Below are 12627 nucleotides of genomic sequence, written 5' to 3' on the forward strand. Positions count from 1 at the left end.
TCCTGATCTTTCCAAGACTTTTATCATGAAGGGGTGTTGGATTTTGTCAAATGCTTTCTCAGCATCTACTGAGATGATCATATGGGTATTTTCTTTGAGTTTGTTTACATAGTGAATTAAGTTGATGGATTTCCATATATTGAACCATCCCTGCATCCCTGGGATGAAGCCTACTTGATCATGGTGGATGATTGTTTTGATGTGTTCTTGGATTTGGTTTGCAAGAATTTTATTGAGTATTTTTGTATGGATATTCATAAGGGAAATTTGTCTGAAGTTTTCTTTCTTTGTTAGGTCTTTGTGTGGTTTAGGTATAAGAGTAATTGTGGTTTCATAGAATTGGGTAGTGTACCTTCTGTTTCAATTTTGTGGAATAATTTGAGGAGTATTGGTATTAAGTATTCTTTGAAGGTTTGCTAAAACTCTGCACTAAACCCATCTGGTCCTGGGCTTTTTTTGGTTTGGAGACTATTAATGACTGTTTCTATTTCCTTAGCAGATATGGGACTGTTTAGATCGTTGATCTGCTCTTGATTTAACTTTGGTACCTAGTATCTGTCTAGAAAATTGTCCATTTCATCCAGGTTTTCCAGTTTTGTTGAGTAGTAGGCTTTTGTAGTAGGATCCCATGACTTTTTGGATTTCCTCAGTGTCTGTTGTTATATCTCCCTTTTCATTTCTGATCTTGTTAATTAGGATACTGTCTCTGTATCCTCTAGCTAGTCTGGCTAATGGTTTATCTATTTTGTTGATTTTCTCAAAGAACCAGCTCCTGGTTTGGTTGATTCTTTGTATAGTTCTTTTTGTTTCTATTTGGTTGATTTCAGCGCTGAGTTTGCTTATTTCCTGCCTTTGACTCCTCTTGGGTGAAATTATTTCTTTTTGTTCTAGAGCTTTCAGATGTGCTGTCAAATTGCTGGTGTATGCTCTCTCCAGTTTCTTTTTGGAGGCACCCAAAGCTATGAGTTTTCCTTTTAGGACTGCTTTCATTGTGTCCCATAAGTTTCGGTATGTTGTGGCTTCATTTTCATTAAACTCAAGAAAGTCTTTAATTTCTTTCTTATTTCTTCCTTGACCGGGTTATCATTGAGTAGAGTATTGTTAAGCTTCCATGTGTATGTGGGCATTATATTGTTTATGTTGTTATTGAGGAGCAGCTTTAGTCCATGGTGATCTGATAGGATACAAGGAATTATCTCAATCTTCTTGTATCTGTTGAGGCCTGATTTGTGACCAATTACACGGTCAATTTTGGAGAAGGTACCGTGAGGTGCTGAGAAGAAGGTATATCCTTTTATTTTAGGATAAAAAGTTCTATAGATATCTGTTAAATCCATCTGTTTCATAACTTCTGTTAGTCTCACTGTGTCTTTGTTTAGTTTCTGTTTCCATGATTTCTCCATTGCAGAGAGTGGGGTGTTGAAATCTCCCACTATTATTTTGTGTGGTGCAATGTGTGCTTTGAGTGTTAGTAAAGTTTCTTTTATGAATTTAGATGCCCTTGCATTTGGAGCATAGAGGTTCAGAATTGAGAGTTCATCTTGGTGGATCATACCTTTGGTGAATATGAAGTGTCCCTCCTTATCTTTTTTGATCACTTTAGGGTGAAAGTCAATTTTATTTGATATTAGAATGGCTACTCCAGCTTTTTTCTTGGGACCATTGGCTTGGAGGATTGTTTCCAGCCTTTTATTCTGAGGTAGTGCCTCTCTTTGTCACTAAGGTGGGTTTCCTGTATGCAGCAAAATGTTGGGACCTGTTTACATCCCCAGTCTGATAGTCTATGTCTTTTTATTGGGGAATTGAGTCCATTGATATTAATAGATATTAAGGAAAAGTAATTGTTCCTTCCTGTTATTTTTGTTGTTAGAGTTGGCATTCCGTTCATGTGGCTATCTTCTTTTAGTTTTGTTGGAAGATTACATTTTTGCTTTTTCAGAGATGTAGTTCCCCTCCTTGTGTTAGAGTTTTCCATTTATTATCCTTCAAAGGGCTGGATTTGTGGAAATATATTGTGTGAATTTGGTTTTGTCATGGAATACTTTGGTTTCTCCATCTATGGTGATTGAGAGTTTTGCTGGGTATAGTAGTCTGGGCTGGCATTTGTGTTCTCTTAGGGTCTGTATGACATCTGCCCAGGATCTTCTAGCTTTCACAAACTCTGGTGAGAAGTCTGGTATAATTCTGATAGGTCTGCCTTTATATGTTACTTGACCTTTTTCCCTTACTGCTTTTAGTATTCTTTTTGATTTGTGCATTTGGTGTTTTGACTATTATGTGACAGGAGGAATTTCTTTTCTGGTCTAGTCTATTTGAAGTTCTATAGGCTTCTTGAATGTTCATATGTATCTCTTTCTTTAGGTGAGGTAAGTTTTCTATAATTTTGTTGAAGATATTTACTGGCCCTTTAACTTGGAGGTCTTCACTCTCTTCTATTTCTATTATCCTTAGGTTTGGTCTTCTCATTGTGTCCTGGATTTCCTGGATGTTTTGGGTTAGGAACTTTTTGCATTTTGCATTTTCTTTGAGTGTTGTGTCAATGTTTTCTATGGTATCTTCTGCACCTGAAATTCTCTCTTCTATCTCTTGTATTCTGTTGGTGATGCTTACATCTGTGTTTCCTGACTTCTTTCCTAAGATTTCTAACACCAGAGTTGTCTCTCTTTGTGATTTCTTAATGGTTTCTCCTTCCATGTTTAGGTCCTGGATGATTTTGCTCAATTCTTTCACCTGTTTGTGCTTTCCTCTAATTCCTTAAGGGATTTTTGTGTTCCCTCTTTAAGGGCTTCTACTTGTTTACTTGTGATCTCCTGTAATTCTTTCAGGGATTTTTTTGTTTCCTCTTTAAGGGCTTTTACCTCTTTACCTGTGTTCTCCTGTATTTCTTTAAGGGAGTTATTAATGTTCTTCTTAAATTCCTCTCTCACCATTGTGAGATATGATTTTAGATCCAAATCTTGCTTTTCCATTGTTTTGGGATATTCAGGACTTGCTGTGGTGGGAGTACTGGGTTCTGATGAAGCAAAGTTGTCTTGATTTCTGTTTGTAAGATTCTTGCATTTGCCTTTCGCCATCTGTTGATCTCTGGTGTTAGATGTTCTTGCTGTCTCTGACTAGAGCTTGTTTGTCCTATGGGTCTCTAAGCCTGTGTCAGCACTTCTGGGAGATCAGCTCTCCTCTGGTAAAACCTGGATGCAGATGGCTGTGGATCAGTTGTCTGTCCTGAGTCCTGGGGTCAGAGCACACCCTGTAGACAGGATCTCCATTTGCAGGAAAGGTGCAGAGAGAGCAGTGGATCTGTTGTCCCTCATAGGTGTGAACAGAGGTTGAGAGGATCCTGTCCAGGCTGCCCTGCCACTTGTGAGACCTGAGCCTCCTAGCTGGTCCCGCCTTAGAAAGTCATTTTCTTAGAGAGAAAATGGTGGATCTCACCCAAGTCCCTGGGTTAGAGCACTCCATGAAGACAGGCTCTCTGCTTGCAGGGAAGGGGCAGAGAGGGCTGCGGATCCACTGCTGTCACTCCTAGGTGTAGACGGAGGTTGAGGGGATCTTGTCCCGGCTGCCCTGCCATTTGTGAGGCCACATTTTCTTAATTAGTGATTGATGTGGGAGGGCCCAGCCTATTGTGGGGCAGTGATCATCCATGGGCTGCTGGTCCTGGGTTCTCTGTGAAAGCAGGCTGAGTAAGCAATGGGGAGTAAGCCAGTAATCAGTGCTCCTCCATGGTCTCTGTATCAGCTCCTGCCTTCAGGTTCCTGTCCTGATGGAGTTCCTGTCCTGACTTCTGTCAATGATAAACACTGATATGGAAGTGTAAGCCAAATACACACTTTCCCCCCAAACTTGCTTTTTGGCCATGGTAATGTATCAAAGTAATAGAAACCTTAAGTCAGAAGTGTTTCCCAAGGTAACCACACAGACATGGTGGGCCACAGGAAGCCAGAGCTTCATTAAAAACTGGCACCTGAGTATGGAATTGTGTAAGAGTCTCCCATGTGATACTGGTTTTGAAGGCATGAATGTGGTCTTTCCTATTTAGTAGCTGTGGCACTGGGAAAAGTCTAGGTGAGGGCACTGGTGAGGGTGTAGCCTCAGTGCAATGGAAGCCCCAGGATTGAAGGGGTCATAGAGTCTGAGGCTCGTCACCATGTGGTAGGTTTGGAGTTCCTAGCAAGGGTCAGGAGACCGTTGGTGAAACTACAGCCTTGGTTACCACAGAGATCACTGGGTATTGGGAATGCCACGACTGTAGGAGGTCCACCAAGGACAACAGCAGAAGTGCATGGAGTCAAGAGACAAGCTGTGGGCTGTGGAGGGCAGAGCTAGGAGCTGTTCGAGCTCTTTGGAGCTCAGATCATGACTCCCAGACACTGGACACTGATCTATTTACACTACTAGATTTCAGTTTTGTTTTGATCTGATTGTAATTGTGCCCTAGTTATTTCCTCTTGGAATAAGAATTATTTAATATTTTTTTTAAATTTTGTAAGTACCCACAATTAAGAGACTATGGACATTTAAAAGAGACATCAGGTTTTTTGTTTTTGTTCTTGAGATGGTCTCACTATCTGGCCTGGTACTCACAGAGATCCTCCATCTTTATATTCTGAATTCCACTACACTTGGCATAATATTAAACATTTAAAGTGTTGAGAAAACTGTAGGATTTTTTTAAAAGTTGGATTGTGTTTTATGAAAGTATTCTAAGCTCTTGAGGATGGAATGAGAAAGGAAAGTTTATGGATTGATAGTGATGCATTTGTGTGTCAGGTTGACAGAGTGTCACTTGTACTGTTTTTTTCAATCTATGCAACCTAGAGTCACCTTGGAAGAGGGAATGTCCATTGAGGAGTTACCTCCATGTGATTGGCCTATGGGCATTTTTGACTAAGGATTAATGTGGGAGGGCCCAGCCCACTGTAGGAAGTACCATCCCTGGGCAGACAGTGCTGTGTTGTATAAAAAACAGTAGTAAAAATAAAAGCAAGCCAGTAAGCAACATTTCATGGCCTCTGCTTCAGTTCCTGCCTCCCGGTTCCTGCCTTAAGCTCCAGTCCCAGCTTCCCTCAGTGATGGACCATAAGCCAAACAAACCCTTTTCTCTGCAAATTGGTTTTGGTTGGTATTTTATCACAGCCACAGACAGCAAACCAGAACAACCAAAGGCAAGGGTTTTATAATGCATTCACATTGGATTCTGGAACTAGTGCAAACTTGTGTTGAAATGGGCAGATTACTTAACTTACTGTTGTGGTTTCCTTAAGTAAAAATTGGATTTGTATCACAGAATCTGCCTGATATCTTTAATCAGGAGTCAATGAGTAAATCAGAGGATACAGTTGGACCACTGCCTGGTACACAGCAGACATTTGGAAAAGTGTGTGTGTGTGTGTGTGTGTGTGTGTGTGTGTGTATGATAGACAAAGGAAGACACAGAGACACAGATAGACAGGCACACACAAAGAGGTACATACAGAGAGAGGGACTCATATAAAGATAGGTACACGGGGACACACACATATAAAGGGGGTTACGACATGTAATGTTATTTAATCATTTAATATGAATCTGCTCCTGACAGCAACCCATTCTTGAGTTCAAAAAAAGAAACTGAGCATCTTACATCCAGGTGAGGTTGTACATTGTGGCAAGGTAGTCACTGGGCAGAGATTGCCTATTCATCTACAGACAAAATTACTGTCCAGAAAAGGGATAAACTATGCAGAAGGGTTGACTGATTATCTCTGCCAAGACAGGGTAATCAATCCTTCATAATTCTGCATTACAAAGTTCTATAAGATTATCCTGGGGGGATGGAGAGATGGCTCAGTGGTTAAGAGCACTGACTGCTCTTCCGAAGGCCGAGTTCAAATCCCAGCAACCACATGGTGGCTCACAACCATCTGTAATGAGATCTGACGCCCTCTTCTTCTGGAGTGTCTGAAGACAGCTACAGTGTACTTACATATAATAAATCTTTAAATAAACAAAAAAAAATATCCTGGGCCAAATGGCCACAGACTGATGCTCCAACATGTTGAGAAACAGGGGACTATGTAGGTAGGCAGGTATCTCTACAATTTGTTTCAGTATTGGAAGCTGTCCTATATTTTCAGGTAAATTTTATGTCGCTCTCAGAATTCTGGCAGGATTGAAGACTTATCATACTCTTAGCCAACCCAAGCTTTTTAGCATTGAAAGGATATATATTATGTTAGAAGATGGTTCTCATATAGTATACAAGCCAAACAAGGACTTAACAGGTGTAGAATTATAAACCTTTTTAAGTTAGGATAGACGGCAGAGTGCTTTGACAAAAATGATGAACTGGGTGTTAGGTATATCTTATACTTTATAAATTACAGAATGGTAATAGTTGTGCTCAATTTATATGAAAGAAAAGTGCCTTTTAATTGGACAAAAAGAAGGAAATGTAGATTGTCTGTAAGCAGGTGAGATCAATGAAATCTCAATTAGTCAGATAAGGCTAGAGCCTGTGATTGGGCAGTGGTAAAGGCGGAGCTGAAAAGTTTTAGAGAGGGGACAGAGAAGAGAAATGGAGACGAGGAGACAAGATGGAACATATAGAACCAGATCCATGTGGCCTGAGCCACAGGTAGCTATAGAGTAGGGCGTAGTTGAGCCACTCTAGATGTGCAGCTTGTATCAACATCACTTTTGAGTTGTGTGGGCATTTTGGGGGTTGAAGATTTACTACTATAAATCTAGCTAATAAATTATAAGCCTCTGGAGTTTTCATTTTATGGAGTTAGCAGGGGGCAGATGACCTGGGAAGCAATTTGAGCAGTTCGGCAGCAGCAAACAAGGGAAGACCATGGATGGCTTGCAGCTCCCAGTGGGGGAGGGGAGACAGCGTTGCAGGCATGTAACCTGCAATAGCATGGATTGTTTTTAATTATTACACGCTGCAGGGTTACTGGGGGAGGGGGGGAGAGATGGAAAGAGGGAGGAAGGGGAGGGAGGGAAGCAGGGACATACACACCCAGAGTTTGTAGTCCCATGACCATCTTGAATTGCACACCAGATCACTGAGATACAATTCTTATTGGAGAGCTGTCACCCTGGGGTGCCTCCTCTCTGGTGACTGGGGAGACCCATTGCTCTGTATGAAGGACACATCTAGGCCTTTCTGGCATGTTCACACAGCAGGGTGCCACCATGCCCAGGAGCCAGCCAGTCAGTCAACTTAGGAACCATGACTGGGGGAGTGGGGATGTTTATAGGAAAGTAAGAAAGAAGATGCAAGAGAAAATTATGAAAAGGTTGCTGGTCAATACCATGCCAGCAATGAGTGTATTTTCTCTTGCCTTTTAAAGGCAAGCAACACAAAGCATGAACAATTTCAGGAAGTTAAATGACCACAAATGCATATGGCAAGTTTATGATATACAGTATCTATGATTGACTAAGGCCATTTCACTCTGGCTTGGACAGTCTCTCAAAGACATATGTATAAGCAGATGAACTTGGAAGGATATAAAGCATGTCTTAACTAAAAACAAAGATGTCAAAACACGGATGACGACCCTATGCAAATGAAACATTTCAGTGGTCAAACTGGCCTTCCATGTACCCACACTGACCTGTGTGGATGTAAAACTTCTCAGGAACATTAAGTACACCTCCTTTATCAGTAGTGAAGTCAACATTATGAAATGCTAACGTCAAGCTATTTATCTTGGTCCAGAGGAGAATAACCACCTACCGAGTGATGGAGCAAGCCTCTAGGGAGAGTTATTAGACTCCATACATGAATGTAGGTCAAAGGTTAGGCTGGAAGGATGTTTGCCCAGATACCACATGTGGTGCAGTACTGTCATGACAATCACATTGCTCATGGAGACATAAAGGCCAGCAACGTTTTGATTGTCTGCAGGGGGTAGAGGGACACCAAGCTGTACAATTCTGGCCTGACTGTTAAAGGGAATTCCTAGACAGAAGTAGGTGGATTTCTATGGCACTCTGTCGTACTGTGCCCTGGAAATCCTACATGTGGAGGAGTGCGAGAGCTGCCCAGTCCTTACTTGGAGTTTAGGCACCCTCATCTTCCTCATGGTGGCCAGGCGCTTTCCTTTCCAAGGCAGGACTTTTATGAAGGTAAGGGCAGACCACCTCAAGCTTCAGCATTCCTCCTAATCTTTCCACTAATATTTTCAAAGACACCATTGAACTGATGATCAACTCCACCAGGAGGCCCACCATATACATCATCACAAGGCATCCCATGAACAGGGACAGTGAGGCAGGTTTACCACCTGCTTCCACACAGTTTCCCAGGCAACTGGAGCCCCAGCATTGTCAGGGCCATGAGAGTCATGGGGCATAAGCTTGAAGAAATAAAGTGAGGGAGAAAAAATTCAATGAGGTGATGGCAACCTGCCTGATTCTACAACACCAATCACCCAGGAGAGACTGCTCCCACCACTAAATGAAAGCCATAAAATGTATGCAGTCAGTCCTGGAAGACCTTCACACCTTCCCTGCTTTTGCAAGAGCTGCTGAGCCTCTTCACTCTATACCTTTTCCTCACATTCACCTGAGCTGAAGGAGGAGTAGTAGTAGTATTCCTGGCAGGGAGGCTAAAGACATGCTGTGTGCTGCCAACCAAGGAGGATCCACCATCCATATCTACCCTACATGGAATAACCTGTGGCTGAGTCCCTCATGAGCAGCAGACTGGAAATCAGTGAGAATTTCGCACAGTCCAAACTTGTCTTCTATGGTAGCCAGACTGAACCTGTCCTGTCTCAATTTCTATATACTTCCTCTTCTAGAACAGACAATGAACCTACAATTGACACAGACAGAAATATGATCTGCAGGCCCCAAAAAGCAGTTCTGGGTACAGGAAGCTAGGAGTGTAGCCCTCATAGGCTCTTCCTCTGGTATACCTTGGAGAAAGAGACTGTCACACAGGGAAAGACCTTCAGCCAGGAAGAGTTCATCAAATAGGAATAGGCCATCATTCAGGATATGGCCAATATTCAGGAAATGTAATTCAGAAAGGAACTTCACTAATGGCCAGCATCAGAAGGCAGGTCCTGCTTCTCCTGGTAACCAGCATCAACACTGGACAAGAATAATGAAGATAACCATCAGTTTAGTAACATTTGCTGCTGCCTGCCACTACTAAAGAGAAGCCAAGCCTATGTAATAACCTGACCTCAAGGAAAGAGGATTGTGGAGTCACCCACAGGACCACGTGGGTGCACATCCTCACTCAATTTATCCATACTCCCTCCTGTCTTTTGTGACAAATGATGAATGTGCCCACTTCTGGCACACTTCGGAACTTAACCTGTCACTTTAGAAAAACCAATTCCATAAAACCCCTGAAGGGCCACCTCATGCTTGTAGAACGGGGAGTGGACTACAGAGATGCTGATCAAAGCAGGAAGAAGTAAGGGTGGGACCTGGGCCAAAGGAAGCAGTGAGTCCTTGAAGACCAGTGGGGTGCTAAGGCACTGCAGGGTCAGTCACGTTAAGTCCTGTGTGTTTTAAAGTCACAAAGATCCTCTTTCCTGTGTCTTTCTGCTTTGAAGTCCCAAAGAGGACCAGCCCAGCTCACTGGCTTGTGAACCATGTGCTGGGGGTTGCATTGGCTGCGAACTAGACAGCCCCTCAGCGAAGCCAGGCCAGATATCTAGGAGCCAGTGTGGTCACAGGCCCCCACCCCACGCACAGGAGGAGCTGTCCACCCCAGCATGGATCTGTCCAGGTAAGAACCCAGGCAGGAAGGGCTGCTTTTCACTGGGTCTGGCTCAGAGGAGAGGGCTGAGCTGTGAAAGTGCCCTAAAGCTGTATGTGGAACAGGAGCCCCATGCCCTCTCCCCAGCCTGGGTAAACAGGGAGCAAAGGACTGGCACATATCCCATCACGGTCCATGGGGCGCGACTACAACCACACACATCCCATCACGGTCCATGGGTTGTGACTACAGCCACACATGTCCCATCACATTCCATGGGTTGTGACTACAGCCACACACATCCCATCACGTTCCATGGGTCGTGGCTACAGCCACACACATCCCATCACGGTCCATGGGTTGCGACTACAACCACACACATCCCATCACATTCCATGGGGCGTGACTACAACCACACACATCCCATCACGGTCCATGGGGGGTGACTACAACCACACACATCCCATCACGGTCCATGGGTTGTGACTACAACCACACACATCCCATCACATTCTATGGGGCATGGCTGTCCTTTGCTGTCTGTTTCTTGCAGGGAACATGGTCTTGTTCAGGAGTTAGCCTTCTCTCCCCAGAGAAGCCTCACTAGTCAGCCTGTCCCACCTGCCCCCAAAATGGGTTCCTAGGTTGAGAATGAGGCCTGCACATGTCCATGTGGGACTCCATTACACAGCAGCCTCTTGCTAACCTTTTACAATACTCTTATCCCAACCCCACAAAAGCCATCACAGCTTAGACTGCTTGAGTCCTCAAAACAAACTCAAAACAACACTTGTGAAAACCACAGCTGTGGGGTGACTCCAGGGGCAGCTGTGCCCTCTCTCTCCACCAATTCTGCCCTCTAATAACTCACCTCCTGCCTCCCTATGCTTGTTCCTTCAAGGCCACCACTCACATTGGCAACATAATCCCTCACTCACCACCACATGTCACACCATGAGGTAGTAATGCCCATTGCGACCAGGATGAAACTGGAGACCCTTATGATGTGGCAGCACCTTTCTGTGGCCCTGTCTCATGCCAGAGTCGGGCCTCTACCTGGAGTCTGCACTCAGCTGGACAAATCCAAAGGTTCCTTGTATTTGCCAATTGCATGCTCTTGCCTGGGTTAGCAGCCATGGACATCCTTTGAAAGAGCTTCCAGGAAGCTTTCCCTGCTCCTCCCACTGTCACATTGCTAAGATGTCACCTCCTGTGTGTTCTCCCTAGAGTGTGTCAACATCTGTCACAGCATGAGGCACACAGAAGCCTGTGTGACAGACATGGATGGTCTCTCCAATCAAATGTCTCCCCTAATTTAAACACAGGACAAGGTTCCTGGTATAGTAATCCTGCTGGGCTATCTGCTGAGTTCAACATACTGTCCCTATGGTGTTCTGCCTCTGCCTCTCTTAGCTGTACTGCCCCCTGAGCAACACTGAGTACTTTTAGACTTTTAGGATGTGGTCTTTTTTTTGTCTTTCTGCCAAATCTGAAAAGAGATGGGTGTCTTATTCCACTCTGGCAGGAAGAGGCCGAAGCCAGACCCCATTTTCCCCAACACACAATACATAACTCTAGGAAAGTTTCTTTCACGGGTTCTGTGCTGGCCTCTGGCACTAGACCAGGCTAGCTAACAGACAAAACCAAGGAGGACTTCATGGAGGTTCTGGCCAGCCTGGGTTGGAGAGCTGGCCTCACATCCTGATGATTCCTTGCCATCCATGCACTGGGACATGGAGCCCCTGGTGAGGCACGTGCTCTCTCTCTCTCTCTGTCTCTGTCTCTTCTTGTACATGAACAAATTCCAGTCAGGCGGGTGACACGTGCTCTTTCTTAAACCGGGCTCCTAGGGATGCATGTAACCTTAGGTGGCAAACACAAAACACAAACATAATATTAAAAATCACAATTGATGGAAATTAAAAATCAACAGAAACAACACTAATGAAAACAAAAAACCTTGAATGTGTCGCTCTTCATAACAACAGATTCACAGAAGCATGCTAAGGAAAAACATTCCACCTACAACAAAAGATAGAAATCTGTTTTTATGCTGATAGATGTATTCAGATGTCTTAGGCGTACTTCCATTTTATATGCTGACATTTGGTTCTTTCTACTTTGGTTAGTAACAATAGTATTGCTATGCTGGCTTAGTGTTCACATTGTCTCATCTATAATTCAGAAGGAATGGAACTCAGGGTGTGCTCCAGGCTGGCTTTTACTTCCTGTGGACCATGCTGCCTCAGTTTCTCCTTAGCACTATAAGGCTATTAGCATTGGTGTTTTAGTCAGGGTCTTATATATTCCAGCTGGCCATCTTACAGCCAAAGATGACTTTGAGCAGGATCCTCATCTTCCTGTCTCTAATTCCTGAATGCAGAAATTTCAGTTTTGAGCCACTCTGCCCTGTCAAGTGTCAAAAGTTCAAGGCCAGTGTAGGCAAGAGTAAGTTCCAGGCTGAGTGGAATCCTGTCTGGAAAGGGACATGCACATTCTAAATATTTTGAGCTATCAGATCTGGTCTCTGGGGCTAGGGTGACAGGTGTTGGGTAAAGTGTCACAGTGCAACAAAAGGACCCAGTGAAGCCAGATAAGGCAGCATCCTTGTGTCATCCTTAGACTGTAGGGCAAGAGAGGCAGAAGTGGGAGCTGGCTGGCCGGAGATCATTAGCATACCATCTCAAAAAGGTGGAAAAGCATTGATTATTGCTAGCCTACAAGTGTGAGGGCAAATACACACACACACACACACAGGGAGAGAGACAGAGAGAGAGAGAGAGACAGAGACAGAGACAGAGACAGAGAAAGACCTCTGTGGTCATATGCATATCAAGCACATATTCAGTCCTTATAGCACTATCTAGAGTTTTCCAACTCTGGTGTTACGCTTTCCGCCTCACTACTGACTGTCTAAA

General features: G+C 43.8%; 1 pseudogene; it reads left to right on the plus strand.

Annotated features, from left to right (window-relative positions):
* The first annotated feature begins 7744 nt into the window (after nt 1-7744).
* On the plus strand, nt 7745-8366 carry LOC116099947 (annotated as a pseudogene).
* The last annotated feature ends 4261 nt before the right edge of the window (nt 8367-12627 follow it).

Source organism: Mastomys coucha, unplaced genomic scaffold, assembly GCF_008632895.1.
Source record: "Mastomys coucha isolate ucsf_1 unplaced genomic scaffold, UCSF_Mcou_1 pScaffold20, whole genome shotgun sequence".
Classification (NCBI taxonomy): domain Eukaryota; kingdom Metazoa; phylum Chordata; class Mammalia; order Rodentia; family Muridae; genus Mastomys; species Mastomys coucha.